The 10,715-nt window shown below is 30.8% G+C and overlaps 1 non-coding gene across 1 annotated transcript; it reads left to right on the top strand.

Annotated features, from left to right (window-relative positions):
* Positions 1-348: 348 nt before the first annotated feature.
* LOC127077037 (U2 spliceosomal RNA) lies at positions 349-538 on the top strand. Its single transcript, XR_007787025.1, has one exon. It is a non-coding gene; the product is annotated as a U2 spliceosomal RNA (small nuclear RNA).
* The last annotated feature ends 10,177 nt before the right edge of the window (positions 539-10,715 follow it).

The raw sequence follows: 10,715 nt of genomic DNA on the forward strand, positions 1-10,715 counted from the left end.
ACAATCACAAAGTGCTTGGTGAATACTCCCAAATCAAATCCAATGAAGGAGATGGTAAGGAGGATACCAAGGTATGATCCCAATGCTAATGCTTAAGATGAAATTGCATGAGGGATCTTAGGGTTAAAATTGGGGTCTTACAGCTAATTTCAAGAAAAATGGTTGGGTTTGCCTGTGACGGAGACATCGATTTTTTTGGCCACCCCCGTCTTCGCGTCATCGGTATGAAAGAGTTAAAGAAGAGAGAGGTGTGAGAAAAGTGTCATATTTCTTCTATTTAGCTAGAGAAGAAAGAAGAGATTCAAAAGCGTGGGGCCCACAACATTTATGATTCTCTCCTATAATAGAATAAAGTCATGGCATGATTAAGATTAAGTTTAGCATCCGCTCTTATCAATTTAATATATGATATGTGCGTCGATGGTCCACACCATATTAAATATTATATTTTTTTTAGGGGGGAGTTCACTAGAGTAGCTTTCTATTGAGTTTCTTACTTGTCACTCTTGCATTGTGCTAGTGTAAAAAAAAAAATCATGCCATGAACTTCTTTTTCTTAACTTGTGTATAATACCCTTGCTTTTAATTTAGAATGTCAATTTGTGTTTTGTGCAACATTCTCTTGATATCATTTATTTGTCTAATACAATATGAAACATGGTTGTAAATTTATTTATAGCTAATAGAAAAATAGTTTTGTCTAAAAATAAAAAATTAATTAACTTATTAATAAAATGAATAAAAAAAAATTCAGTACATATTATAATATATTTTATGAGATTTTTTTAATTAAGGGTATATTTATACTTTTAAAAATTACTACGTTCATCTTTATTTCTCATCTCTTTCTTTTATACCAAACCATACATTAAATATACTCTACTTCTTACATCTTTCTTTTTTCTTATACTATTTCTCATCTCTTTCTTTCTTTCTTAATTTCTCTTTACAACCAAAATATACACCATAAACTTATTTAGATTTTTCAACTCAACTCTTTTTGACCCGTTACAATTGTAAGTTTTGATAACAGGGAATGTTGAGTTGGAAGTTAAAAATACTAATAAAAAAATACTTGACAATAGATTAGGAGGAGAGAGGTTAAGTGGTGGAGAGAAATTAAGAAGTGTGGAGAGTGATTATGATTATTTATTTATTTATATTTATTTACTTAGTTAGTTGAAAATGTGGGTTATTAAAATTATATGTGGCTATTCAATTTATTATTATTATTGATCTTAATTTTGTTGGGAATTTTGATAAAATAACTGATAAAATTATAATTTAATATGATTACGATGTATATAGAAAATACATACAAGAAAGGAGATATTATCATTATTTTATGAGATTAATTGAAATATGCTGACAGTGTAAATATATTTTACACTGTCAGTTAATCACAGCAATTGATTTTTTAGAGAAGTTTGACTTTTTCTATAATTACATGTAAAGTAATCCAAACGGATGATTGTGATGTATTGATAGTGTAAAAAAATTTACACTGACAATACATAACAATTAATCTCTTATTTTATATATAAATATTTGAAATCAATTACTATACCTAACATTTCCAAATAATTATTCAAATTAATGAACTTTTAAACTAAAGTTTTAATATACCTCACTTAAAAAATAAAAAATTGTCAAAACAATCGGAGCTTACTCCTAACTTTAAGATGACATACTAATTGCATTTGAGTGTAATAGGAGACATTTTTAGTTTCCGACCAATTTTTCTGGCGAAAATTTATTTCTACAGAATTGTTTATATATATATATATATATATATATATATATATATATATATATATATATATTTTTGCATTGGGCTTTTTCATTAACGGATAGAAATATCAATTAGTCTACCATCTTTTTTCTTTCCACAAAGAAAAAGGAAATGACTCCCTGTGCTCTGATTTCTTATTTAGATGAAAATCTAAGAGCACTACCAAAGTTTTTCAAAGAAGAAGGTTATCCTGACGTAGGTCTGCTTCTGGCCTGGATCAACTTAAGTTAAATGGACTCTCTATCAACCTACTTAAATAAAAATATAAAATAGGAAATGAAACTTCATACACCTTAAAGTTCATAAGATAGTAAGAAAAGAGAATTTTTTTGAGATCCCTAGACTCATTGCCTAGCATTGAATAGATTAAGTATTCACCTTATCAATATCTCAAATCCATTATGGATTCCATTTGACGTCTAAATCCTTTGTCAGGCTATTGTTCTCGTATTTTGTTCCTGGAGTAAGACATCGATTTATCAATTAAGATCAACTCTTTTAATTACATGATGGACTCCTATGAAAAAACATTGGCGCATGTGTAAACGAGGTGCTCTACCTAACTATATATATATATATATATATATATATATATATGTTGTTGGTGCACAAGATGAATGAGATTAAGATGGAAGAAAAGAAAGAAGAGAGAGAATTGAAATAACAAACATCTACTACTCTTTAAACGGTTACAGTAAATGATTATGCATTATTCTATTGACAACTACACTTGTTTATATACACAAACAATAATAACATATAGGCTAAAATACTAACATACACTAATACTACTATTGAATATGGATTACTTCTAACATCATCCCTTAATTTATATTCAACTAATTAAAACTAACAACACCAATTCTCTCAAGTGGAGAAATTGATCAGTCTTGATCGTTATCGTCAGCACATTTGTAAGTTGTTTCTGAGTACTACAATGCATAACTTCTAGCACTCTATTTTGAACCTGACTTCTAAGAAAGTGATACTTATTATCAATATGCTTGCTTCTCCCATGCAACATTGGGTTCTTGGTAAGATGAATTGCATACTTGTTATCAATCATCAGCTTCAGAGGTTTGTTTACCTTCTGCAGTAAATTCAGAAGATTAAATCTCTTAAGAAGCTCAAGTTCATACTTTAACTGATGCAGAATGATACCCTTCTCAAAATACAAAATCTTCATCCCTAGAAAATATATCATATTTTCCATACCAGACATCTCAAACTCATTCATCAACACCTTCTTGAACTTCATTGTCTCATCTCAACAACTTCCTGTCAGCAATATGTCATCAATAAAGAGACACACCAGAATCATATTACATTCATAAGTATGTTGAACATAAACTCCATACTCTATCTCACACTTTCTGAATCCTTGGAGCTTGAAAAATGAATCAATTTTCATATTCCAAGCTCTAGGAGCTTGTTTCAGTCCATACAACGCTTTTTGTAACCTGTACATAATCCCTTCTTGGTTATTTTTCATAAATCCAGGAGGTTGTGACACGTATACCTCTTCTTGCAATGGACCGTTCAGAAATGTAGATTTCACATCTAAATGCATCAGAGACCAATTCCTATTAGCAGATATCGCAATCACCAGTCTGATTATCTCATGTCTTGCTACAGGAGTAAACACCTCAAAGTAGTCTAACCCAGGTTTATGTAGAAAACCTCTTGCCACTAACCTTGCTTTGTGTTTTCTAATTTATCCATGTAGCTTCAATTTCTCTTTGAAAACCCATCTGATGTTGATGGATTTCTTGTCCTTTGGAAGCTCAATCAACTCCCAAGTCTTATTTCTTTCTATAGCCTTAAGTTCTTCTTTCATGGCCTTCAGTCATACTTTCTTCTTGAGCGCTTCTTCAACACTAACTGGTTCAGAGTCTACTAATGTGGCATACTGAATGACTTCTCCTTCGGAGTCTATTTTAGTATCTTGTAGCATGTCAAACTCTGCAAACCTTCTTGGAATGTTTCGTATTTTTGTGGCCTCTAAACTTGTTTAGAATCTTCTTTGGATGTTAGAACAATATCATATGTTGGAACTCCATAAGCACCACCTTAAGAGGCATGACCATCTTCAAAGTCTGGAATATTCCTAGATTCTAGATCTCCACCAGATTTTGAATCACCATCAAAATCTGGATCAAATTCACCTTCAGAGTCACTATCAGACTCTGAATCATCTTCACAGGCAGAATCCCCTTCATAAGCAGATTCTCCTTCGGAGTCACCTTCTGACTCAGACTCATCTTCAAAACCTTCGGATTCTGAAGTATCTTCAGAAGTTAACTCACCATATTTGGATTGAGACTTGTTCCAATCCCATGCTTCTGATTCTTTCACAATGGCGTATCTGCTGACTTCAACCTTGTTAGTGATAGGACAATAGGGCTTATAAGAACATGTATTGTGGTACCCTACAAGCAACATAACTCTTCTTCTGTCATCCAACTTACTTCTCTATGCATTTGGAACATATTTCTAACAAACAGAACCAAACACCTTCAAAAACTCACACTTTGCTTATCTCAAGTCCACTTCTCTAAAGGAATAATTTCCTTAAGCTTTTTGGTTGGACACCTGTTGAACACATATGTTGTAGTGACAATAAATTCTCCTCATAAGGTATGAGGCAACTTCTTCTCCTTCAACATGCTCTTTGTCATATTAAGCAAAGTTCAGTTTATTCTTTCAATAAGACCATTGTGTTGTGAAGTGTATGGAGCAGTCACCTCATGCTAAATTCCATTCTCCTTACAGAAATTTCGGAACTCTGTAGAGTTATACTCACCTCCACTATCAGTTTTGAGAACTTTCAACTTCCGACCACCCTGATTTCAGTCTTGATTCTGAATTTCTTAAATTCAGTAAACACCTCGTGTTTGAACTTTATAAGGGATACCCACGTCATCCTTGTGAACTCATAAACAAATTACATAACATATTTATTCCCTCCAAGTGAAGGTACTGGAAATGGTACACACACATCATAATGCACCACACTTAAAGCATTCTTTTCTCTTGGAGGAATTTCATATGCAAATGATAGTCTTGGTTGATTCCCTCTCATGCACACATTGCATCATTTCTCTGGCTTCTTAATTGCAAGAATTCTAGGTACATACTTCTTTGAATTCTGATGCCATAAGCTTTTGAAGTTCATATGACCAAATATTTTGTGCTACAACTCACACTCCTTTGCAACACTTATTTCACTAAGGCATTCAGAGTCTGCAGTTTTAACATTAACTTTGAATATTCTATTCCTTCCCTGTTCTGACTTCATAATCACTTTTTGATTGCAGTCATACAACTTCAAAAGATTGTTCTTCATGGTAATTGAAAAATATTTCTCAATTAATTGACTAACACTCATCATATTTCTTTTCATGCCAGAAACATACCACATGTTTCTAATAAATGCAGTTCTACCATTATTCAGAACTACTCTAACATTTCTCATTCCTTCAGTATTTAGGTGGTTATCATCAGCACATCTGATCTTAGTCCTTTTGCCAAAATAAAACTCAATCAGTCATTTCTTATTTCCAATAAGGTGATTTGAACAACCCCCCATCAGTCTTCCAAAGACGCACTATCAAACTCAGAAGCCATCAATAGCACATGTTCATCATCAGAATCTCCTCTGGCTATGTTTGCTTCTTTTGACTTTCCTTCCTTGTTTGACCAATAATCAACAGCAAAATGGCCAAACTTCCTACAACAGTAACATTGAACCTTTCTCTTACCATACTTCTCCTTCCCCTTCTGAGCACTCACATGCCTTTCAGAAGTTGAGGTTTCTGACTTTTGAACACCATCAGATTTCTTCCTGGCTTCTGACGAAAACTGCTTATGATATTTCTTACCAAAAGTTACTTTCGGAGCCTGTTGCTCTACCTCTATTTCAAAGTTTCTCTCAATCAGACCACTACAAAGAAAACTTCTCTCCAGCCACATGATATAGTGACGTGAAAATCACGTGGCAAAGAAAATGGAGTTACAATATGATAATCACGTCGTTATATGTTTTTATTATTAAAAAATTGAAAGTCAGGCTTGCACATGGGAAAGACTGGAAAAAATAAAAAAATATATTGTGACGTGGTAATCACGTCGCAACTTAAAAAGTAAAATAAAAAAATAAAAAAGTCAGGCGTGCACAGGTTGGCTGATGAGGGGAAATTTCAAAATTTCAAAATTTAAGTTGTAACGTGAAAATCACTTCGCAATGTTAAATTCAAAAATTAAAAAAACGTTTAGGAGGGAAAATTGTGAAGTGAAAATCACGTGGCAAAGTTGTGAAGTGAAAATCATGTGGCAAAGTTGTGAAGGAAATTTGAGAAAGAAGCTGAATCTGAGTTGCGTGAGAGAGAGAATATCTGGAAACATATAGATCAATCAATGACATGATTTTCACTTCACAACTTTGCCACGTGATTTTTACTTCACAACTTTGCCACGTGAAATAAAAAATTCAGGCGTGCATAGGTTGGCAGATGGGGGGAAATTTGAAAATTTCAAAATTTAAGTTGTGACGTGAAAATCACTTTGCAACGTTAAATTAAAAAAAAACGTTTAGGAGGGAAAGTTGTGAAGTGAAAATCACGTGGCAAAGTTGTGAAGTAAAGATCATGTGGCTGATTGCTCTATATATTTCCAGATTTTCTCTCTCCCCAGATTCAGCTTCTTTCTCAAATTTCCTCTTTCAATTTCTCCTCATTCACCATTTTTCCTCTTCTAACATTTTTCCTCTTGTTTCTCAAATTTCAGCTTTCAATTTTAATCTTCAAATTAAAAGATATTTCAAGAGAGCCCATTTTTCATTTTCATTTTTCGTTTTTTATTTGTTAAATATTGTGTTTATTTTTGTATTTATTTTATAACTAACATTGTTATATTTTTTCTTCAAGATTCAAGCTTCGAGCTTCAAGATTCAAGTTTTTTTTTTATCTTCATGGAGGTATTTAAGCAATTTATTTTATTTTATATATATATATATATATATATATATATATATATATATATATATATATATATATATATATAATATATATATATATATATATATATATATATATATATATATATATTATATATATATATATATATATATATATATATATATATATATATAGGGTTGTTGGTTGTTGTTATTATAGGATAATTTTTTTAAAACTGAATTTTATTAAAATTAATATATAGTCAATCCAAAATTAATTTATTAATATATTTAAACAGATTCTTTTTAAAAACAAAATATTAATTTTCATAATATATTATTCTATTTATCTATATTTTTTAAAGATAAAATATTATTTTTCATAATAAATTATTAAAATATATTATTTTTCAGAATACTACTTTTTATAATATATTATTTTTCGTAATATATTTAAACAAAATGTTATTTTTTAAACATAATGGTGTGAAATATTTTTTTTTTAACATAACAATTTTATTATTAATTTTAGTATATATTAAAACATAAAACAATAATTATAGTTTTTTATTTTAAAAAAAATTATTTTGTGACATGATTTTCACTTCAGAACTTTGTCACGTGAAAATTACGTCGCAACTCACTGTAACTTTTTCTATCATCACTACTATTGTATTACAGTAGATAAACTGGAAAAATTTATACATAATATTGTGTCATGAATATCACGTGGCAAACTGTTGCGTCGTGATTTTCACGTGGCAAAGTTGCGATGTGATTTTCATGAAGCAATAGAGTTGTCACACATGTTCCTGCCTCGTGAAAGTTTACGTCGTTAAGAACATGTTGTGAAGTAATTTTTCACGTTGTGACATGAATATCACGTGACTACATACAATTTTTTTTGTAGTGGACACAACTTTTGTGCCTCTATACTGCTTTGTAACTCTTCAATTCTCATGGTGCTAAGATCATTAGAATGTTCAATTGCTACAACAATGTAATCAAACTGAGGCGTAAGAGATCTAAGTACATTCTCAATGATCTTTTCTTCAGAGAGAGTTTCTCCATATGATTTCATCTCATTTGTGATCAGAATCACTCTAGAGATGTAGTCAAATACCTTCTCATTGTTCTTCATGCTGAGATTCTCATATTGTTTACATAGAGACTGAAGTTTCACCTTCTTCAATAATGCATCACCGATGTAACATCATATCAGTGTGCCCCACGTGGTCTTTGTCGTTGTCAAATCATTGATTTTCTCAAACACATTCGCATCCACACACTGATGGATATAGAACAACTCCTTTTGATCTTTCTTCCTCATATTACACTGAGCATTCCTCTGCGTATCCATTGCATTTGCAGGAAGTGCAATTGGAACGTAACAGTCATTGACGAGATCAAGAACATCTTGAGCGCCAAACAACACACGCATCTGAATGATCCACTGATTCCAGTTCTTGCCATTGAACACTGGAAGTTTAATACTCAAATTACCGTTTCCTTTCATCTTCAACCTTGTACAATTCACTCAGATCTTACCAAACACTAGTGTTTCCCAATCCCGTAGAATTAAGAAATATGATTTTATTACGATTTTGTTCAAAAATTCAACACGAATTCAAGAAACAAAATCAATCATACAACACCTCAATGTTCACTCGTGTTTCCCAGTGAATCTGAAACGGAGCTCTAGATACCAATTGTTGATGCACAAGATGAAGAAGATGAAGTTGAAAGAACAAAGAGAAGAGGGAGAATTGAAATAACAAACTTCCATTACTCTTCAAAAGATTACAGTAAATGATTACACACAATTCTATTTACAATTACACTTGTTTATATACACAAACAATAATATTATATAGACTAAAATGTTAGCCTACACTAACTAGGTTATACTTAACAAAACTAACACTACTAAAAGTCATATTTTTCAAAATCATATATTTAAAATTTCTGCAAGAAATTCGTTAAAAGTAAACTTTTAAAGGAAAACTCATAGAAAATTAAAATTGAATCTAATTAAATAGGACATTTTCATACAATTAACGTGTCATATTAAAGTTATGAGCGCACGCCAATTGTGTTGGCACGCTCTTGTTTTTCTAAAGTATATTAGAATTTTGGTTGAAAATGTTGGATATAATGGAAAAAAATTCAAATATTTGAAACCTATGTGATACTTACCAATAAAAGTAATATATTATATAGAAATAGAAAGAAGAAGAAAATCTCTCAGGCTAATTTGTCCTAAGATAATTCTCTCAACTAGTTGAAAACTTAAGTGATTAGTTTTTTTATTAAATAATTCATAGATACAAAGTATTTGAGTATAATTACTTTTTTTTTCTTATTCTATTTAAGTATGTACCATGATTCAAATTTGTCACGTTGAACATGTTTTCAACATAATTAACTCCAATGTAAATACTATACTTATAGTTAGGGGTGGACGACGGTCGGTTATGGGTGGGTCGGGCCCGGAATAGCTAACCCGAGCTAATCCACAATTAAAAAAGTTAAATCCAATTTAATCCAAAACTAAGTTCGATTTTATCGGTTGATGGATTATTGGTTTATACGGTTCATTCGGTTGAGTTGAATCGGTTTGGACCAATAAATTTTAACTTGAATTCTATCATTCTTGTAACACTAATCACATGAATACTCATTAAACTTCATTATATATGATTAAACGAACTAAGAAACCATAAATTATTTTCATTATATTACATTTATATCATCATCCAAGTGATAAAGTATTAACATTATATTACAATTACATCATCATTCGAGTAATAAACTAATATATTATATTACAAGTTCATGATATGCCAGCATATCCTCAACATATTTAAGAAAAGTTAACTACATCACCATCACAACATCATCAATCTCAGAGTCATTGTGAATTACATCACTTTGTTGTAGGCAGAGCATGCTCTATATTTTACATTATCACAGTTAGCTAAAATGCTCGAGCATAATACATGAATAAGCATAAGAATGTTGGACATGCTACAAAAAGGAGATCAATCAAACACACATGCAATTGACCTATGAATATATCATACATCTTGACATATTGCACATCATAATAATCCCCAAATTGAAGGGATGCCACCTGAAAACATAAAAAGTGAATATTTCTATAATAAAAGTTCAAGTAAAAACATCAGAACTGAAAGGATGGATAATACCTCAGATAAACATTGCAACATTAGGTTCCGATATGTTGGAATCGGGAAAAACTTTAGGATTGTCTCAATCTGAGAGACAAAAGTTAAAATATTTTGGTTAGTGAGTTCATCAACAACAAATTCATTTTGAGCAGAAAAATGAACCTACCAACAGTGATTCAAATATGTAACCCAAGGGAATCCATGATAAGAAGGCATGTAATGTAGACAGTGTAACACATATGAGCTCAACCCTTTGAGGTGTTGATAACACATATAAGCATAACTCGTGTATGACTTGAAATTCATTGCAAACAATCAATTATAGTTCTCAGCAAACGATAGACACTTCAAAGAAAGTAAAGGTAGATAAATAAAAACCACTGAACAAATAAATACTCATCCAAAGCATGCATGATAAAGAATTATATATATAAAATCATTACCAAGCTTCCACATAATTAACAACTTATACTTTCAGAATAATTATAACAAGGGAAAGCATCAAGTATGTATAATTAACAACTTATACTTCCAGTAAACAAGTTCATTCAAACAAAACCTATAAAGATAGTTATCCAACACATAGATTCCTTTTAGGAAACATCTAATATCTATCATGTGAGGATATTGGTTGATATATTATCACAAAAAAAGAACTGTTGAGGATATTGGTTGATAGATAAGCTAATTATACATAATAATCAATAGCCTAAAATAAGGTCATTTTCACAAATGACTAAAAAAAACTGAAATGAAACACAAAAATATATTAATACAT

The sequence above is a fragment of the Lathyrus oleraceus genome, chromosome 4, assembly GCF_024323335.1.
Source record: "Lathyrus oleraceus cultivar Zhongwan6 chromosome 4, CAAS_Psat_ZW6_1.0, whole genome shotgun sequence".
In the NCBI taxonomy this organism is placed as follows: domain Eukaryota; kingdom Viridiplantae; phylum Streptophyta; class Magnoliopsida; order Fabales; family Fabaceae; genus Lathyrus; species Lathyrus oleraceus.